Below are 6,008 nucleotides of genomic sequence, written 5' to 3'. Positions count from 1 at the left end.
TCGGCAAATGCTACAGTTAAAACATAAGGATACTGAAATCACTGCATCAGTGTCATGTTACTGGCAACCTGACAAATCTAAGTCCTATATCCACTCTCTTTTATCTTTTTTAATCTCCACCAACTCCTGTGCAGCAAGTTGCTAACTTTGCTTGTCTGTGGGTCAGCTATGGGTAATACATTAACAGTCAGTACATTCAGCCACAAATTTAGCTGTCTTTTCACAAACTATACTGGCTGACAAGCTTCTACAAAAGCAGCCAAAACTAGCTTGTTGAACAAGGACACACTATCTCACTATCACTTGTTGGAATGTGTGCTTGTCAAGGCGTATTTTTGCGTCTCGCGCTGTCACCTGCAGTTGTTTCAGTTACACCGTCACCTCTCGCACCTCTTTGAGTGAGTAATTTGAGGAATTATAATGTACCTCATTGAATAAAGTAAGACATATTGCTGTATGAGCATACAGGAATGTCTTTCTAAAGCTAACTGTTCTCAATGTTGCTCAAAACTTTTGCATCAAAGCCAAGCATATGCAGGCACGCACACACACACACACACACACACACACACACACACAGAAATACTATTTTCCCATGGGAACCAGCTTTTTGCGCCCTCTTTTCCCTCTCTTTCACTATCTCTCTCTCTTACACACACACGCACAGTCACACACACAGTCACACACTCATGCTGGGTGACACCATGAGCACACACAGACAAGGTCACAATTTGTCTTTCACATGTTTAATTCTCTATATATAATTTTGTTCTCTTTCTTTCTCTCACACCCACTCACACAGACACATACACATGCCTCTGTAACACACACATAAACACACACACTCACACACACCCACATGGGCTACAGTTGCATCACGAGTGAATTACCATGCCGTTCCGCGTTATTAAACATGACACTCGGCCCAGATAATGGAGCCTTTCTTCATCTCAATTTGGAAGGCTAATCTTATTGCTTTGATTAGCAGCAGCTTCATTTGCATATCAAGGCCTCCCCTCCTTTAATTCCTCCATCGCAAATCCCCTCTTTATAGCTGTAGATAAAAGGAATCTATCTATATGTATCTTTCTTTAGAATCTTTTCTTCCTTCCCCCTCTTCTCTTCTTTTGTTCTTCATTAACTCCCTGTTCATTTGTTCATATTCTTGTTTTTCATGTCTTTTTTTTGTAGTCATCACCAGCTCAGCGTAGTCGTTGTTATTTCTCTACTTCTCTCCACATATATGAAAAGATACCCATCATAAAACAAGAGGAGAGGCAAGAGTAAAGCATGACTTCATTGAGATGTGATTGAATATTAGGTAATCCTGGTTACTTATTGTCCAGTAGGATTCACACCCTGGAAGAAAGGAAATGTTTCAGCAAAATTTGAAATTACAACCTTCCATTAAAGTGTAACCACAAGGTTACAACATCAACAATAAACTTCTACAACTGCACTATGCACTACTGTAAGTGGTTCAAATCTGGTTTGACATTGAGACAAAAAATAAATAAAGAGAATGATTGTTGTTAAATTTTAATTTAGTACAGGACATCCTGCATACAATCATATTTTGCTTGCAGGAGAATCAGGCACATGGCAATGGCATCATCATTTTAGCATATGGACAATGCTAAGGCATAGCCTTTAACAAGATCTTATCACACTTACCTTTTTACTTACTTGAGCCAAACACTACACCACTCTGTAAACCATTGACATGACTCTCAGAGAATTGGAATTACACATCGTGGTTTATGTATCTACTAGAGTGTATTTCTGCACACATGCAACAGATACAATATGATCTAAATGTATATGTGATAAGTTGTGGTGTAGTAGTAAATATAACTACCAGGTGGTGATCATTTTATTGCAAACCCAGCAATTACTACAAATCGAAAGTCAGTAGCATTCTCTGAAAAGCATTAACGCTACCCAATGTGACGTACATTGTTTAATATTTTTCATCATGGTTTATATTTGCATTGCAAGTTGGAGAAAGTGAAGTTTAGTGGAATAGTATGCAAATAAATGTTGTAAGGGTGGGGATCCTGGCATCTGATATTAAACTAACCAGTTTTCCTCTAAACCTGAGAACTAAGTTTCATATCAACAATTGTTTTTAATATATTGTACTTGTGAAGCCATACAATATATTTCAAAACATAAGAGCTACAAGCTGCATCTCTTTGACATCAAACAATGGCATGATTTAATAAGATATAATGATGTGGAGGCAGGCAGCATTTACTTGGTTTAAAGCTACAGTTGGTAATTTTCTATAAAGAAAATACCTTTTTGTCATGTTTGCTGAGACCGTCACTATATGCACTCAGTATTACATGAAACAGATAATCTGTGAAAAAATATCTGAGTATTACTTATAATGGCATGACCACATGTAAATGAAGACAACCAATCAGAGCCCAGAAGTCGCTACAGCTGTCAACCATGTCAATCACTGCTCGTGAACCGTGGTCAAATTGTCAAACTACGCAGTGCTGATGAAATATTAATCAAGATTCTGTAACTGTAATTCTGTAAGTATTTTCACACTCATATTTTAGTGTACTGTTAAAAAGTTTGTAAGGGTGTAATTTAAACTACTTTACGTACTGTAAGTGCGATCTGCAAAGTAACTAGTGACTAAATGCCTCAAATAAATGTAGTGAAAAGGTCACTTTAGTCGAATAGAAGTATAAAGTAACATGAAATACTGGAAATACTCCAGTAAAAATACAAGTATCTTAATACTTGCCAGCCACTTTCCACCACTTTCTACCTCAAACTCAACATACTGGAGATGCTTCTTTGTGAAAGCTGATTCAACTAAACTTAAGACCACCAAGTTGCCTCAAAAGAGATCCATACCTGTGGAAATGTGCATAACAAATTCATACAGTAGCTTGAATATTATGTGAAAAATGTTGAATCAAGTATCTTCTTAAAAGTCAAATGCAAGAGCGTTAAAGGTCAACCTGAGCCATGTCAAATTTCAGAACACTATTCACCCAGCTGTAAAAGAATAATGATGCTGCAGGAGCGAGGATAGCATGTTAAATGTGATGAGAAGTGGGTTTTTTAAACTGCATTTGTGCACTTCAGCACACTGGCCTCTTGTGTCAGTGTGTGTGAGAATGAGAAAGAGACAGTTAAAAGAGAGAGAGAGATAGTGGGTGTCTTTTATAGGACGTTGGCCAATATGATGTTTTATCTCTCTATAAAGAGCTTCAAGGTCATGTTGACTTTTCATGGTTTAGAAACACCGTTAACAGAATTACAGGATAATGTTGCTTCAACACACTAGTGGCTGAAAATCGTCTATGAGGTGACAACATGCCTGAAGCACCTCAGGCTTTGCTTTCAATTCTGACAAAGTGTGAATAGGTAGAAGCTTTTGATGCTGCACTTAACTTCAGTCTCACACAGTGCAGCCATTTTCACAGTCCACTGTGGGCTGTGTTTTTCTTAAAGGAAGATTTAAGAAGTGAATGTTTTTGTTTCTAGTTTGTTGTTTTTATGCACTCTGTGTCCAGACATCTACTGTCAGGACTCTGTAGGGTATAAAATGACTCTGTATATTTTGTGGTATCGATTTTGGTTAATTATGTACGAAAAAAAAAAAACTTTAGCTTTAATGACATTAATATCAGGAACATTCCAAGGTTTTATCAGTTTTATCATCATTAGTAATATTTTCAAGAACAACTTTTTATTTGTTTTTTTTTCGGATTGTTCACACAGATTGGCACAAATAAGACTGGATTGCATAAAAGCAAAATATGATTGCTAGATAAAAGGACTCGGAATGATAAAAACATACAAAAACAGATAAATCTCAGTATAATGTCATAAAATTAGAGATATATGTGGTAGTAAAACATAAACACATTCACTATTCATGGCCGGAATAACAAAGCTGGGGGCTGTGGGGTGAAAATATTCTGTTGGGCCCCTATTAACCCCTACACACCCCCGACACACGAGACATAACGTTAGTTACGACAGGGCACTGAAGCTGCACTTGCATTATTTGATTGACATTAGCTGCTTCAGTCATGCCTCAAAAACAACTGCTCATTCACCAGCTGCTTGGCTACCAGCTGACTAACATCCAGCCTGTCACTACTACCACAGCTTCCTCCACCACCTCAACCTCCTCACTATGTTCTATATTTTTCGGTATTGTTTTTCAAACTAGGATTCAATGTACAAATCTAACTTTGTAACAATTTAAAATGATTTTCTAAGACTTTAATTTTTTGAGCCTCTCATCATCTGTGACTAGCAATTTTTGCAATGCATGCCAGATGATTCTGAACCCAGTCCGTTTCTATAGTAAATTTGTCAGAAGAACCTTTGACTTGTTTTCATTTGTCACTCTATGGTGGTAAAACATGTTACGTGAGCCTTCAGAGGCTGACTAACTCTACAAAATACACAATACACAGAATTGTGGATACATGCTTGCAACATTAATGCAACACTCTGTAGGAATCCCTTTCCATTCAGAACAAATATCTGATGCACTGAAAATAATGCAATTATCAAGTTATCTCCTCAAATATTATCTCCAGAAAAAATGTTGCCTGCTATTTGGGTTAATACGGTATTTTCAGAATGCTGTCTTGACACTCTGTATGCATGTGTTTGCCCACAATTCATAGATACTACAGGAAAAAAGTCATGTTGGATTTGTAACCAATTCATCTCTTATTCATATGGAGCATACAGTGCACAATGAAAAGCAGCTTCATTGTATTTTGCCCAAACACTGCAACCAGTACACCTATGTTGGAATAATACAACCTGGCCCCAAGTTTTCTGTGTCAATCAGTTTGTGTTCAATAAATTTCATATAAAGACCAAAATCAGCAATTAAAAGACTGCATTGGCACATATCGTCTGTGTAGCCAAAGCCTGATATTTCTAATTCCTTTGTGCCACAGAGCTCCATTGCTGTCAAACTGATTAACAACACATTTACGCCACATGCTTACACTGGGCGACCTTTTTTTTTATTGTGATGAACACGGGCATAGTAGTTATTCTGAGTCTGTTCCACATACAGCGTCTTGGTTGCTTTAATACTTGCCAGCAAACCAGATAGTCCTCAACAAACATACTGCTTATTCCTGTTTGAGTGGTGTTGGCTAAAAGCTACAGAGCCCAGCTATGTTAAGAAGTTTCATTTATCTATTCAAAGATTTTTGTCTTTAGTAGAAAGAAATAGACATGAGACCAGAGCCACAGGCAGAGGGAAGTCAGGAAGTATTTAGACTGACACATTGTTGGTTTGGTCTTTTCTTGGTATTTACCATACCATACCATATCATATGAGCACAACATGCATTTTTAAGGTTCTGAAAGTACATTAATTCATTCGGCCCCTCTGCCACACAAGGCAACAAGATTTTATAATAATGCAGGACCTGGTTAATATTGTGCTTTAGTGTTGCAAATTCTGTAAAAGATTTGCAATTGATCAACTGAAAAAAAACCTTGACACAGGGTGAACCAGGGCTTTTGGGTGTTGGGTATTTAGTGGGTCTTGGGCAATTGCCCAGTTTAAAATCCAGCCTTGGTTTTACTTTTTATACCAACAAAATAATGATTTGTAACCCTTACATAAATGTTTAAGTACTGAAGTACTACTGAACTGAAGTACTGGTTTCATCATATTCTGGAGTTTTCAATGCCAGTCTATAAATAAGCACCTTGAACAAGTTTATGATGATCTTTTTACAGATCAGACCATTCACAATAACGGATAATAAACTACTTCAAATACAGGGATAATATTTTCAAACAAAGCTTTTTATTTGATTTTAGACTCTGCAGCAGTAAAAGTGGAGGGTGCAACCATAAAGCCATCACATGAGAGTTCATTGACCTGGAGGTGAGCTACAAGCTCACGCTGATGAGCAGTCAGCATTTTACTCACTGCTTTGGAACTCCATAAACGCACATTTATGCAGGTTAATGCCCTCTCCCTTGTAGCC

This window comes from Epinephelus fuscoguttatus, linkage group LG15 (assembly GCF_011397635.1).
Source record: "Epinephelus fuscoguttatus linkage group LG15, E.fuscoguttatus.final_Chr_v1".
Classification (NCBI taxonomy): domain Eukaryota; kingdom Metazoa; phylum Chordata; class Actinopteri; order Perciformes; family Serranidae; genus Epinephelus; species Epinephelus fuscoguttatus.
This window is presented reverse-complemented; position numbering follows the sequence as displayed.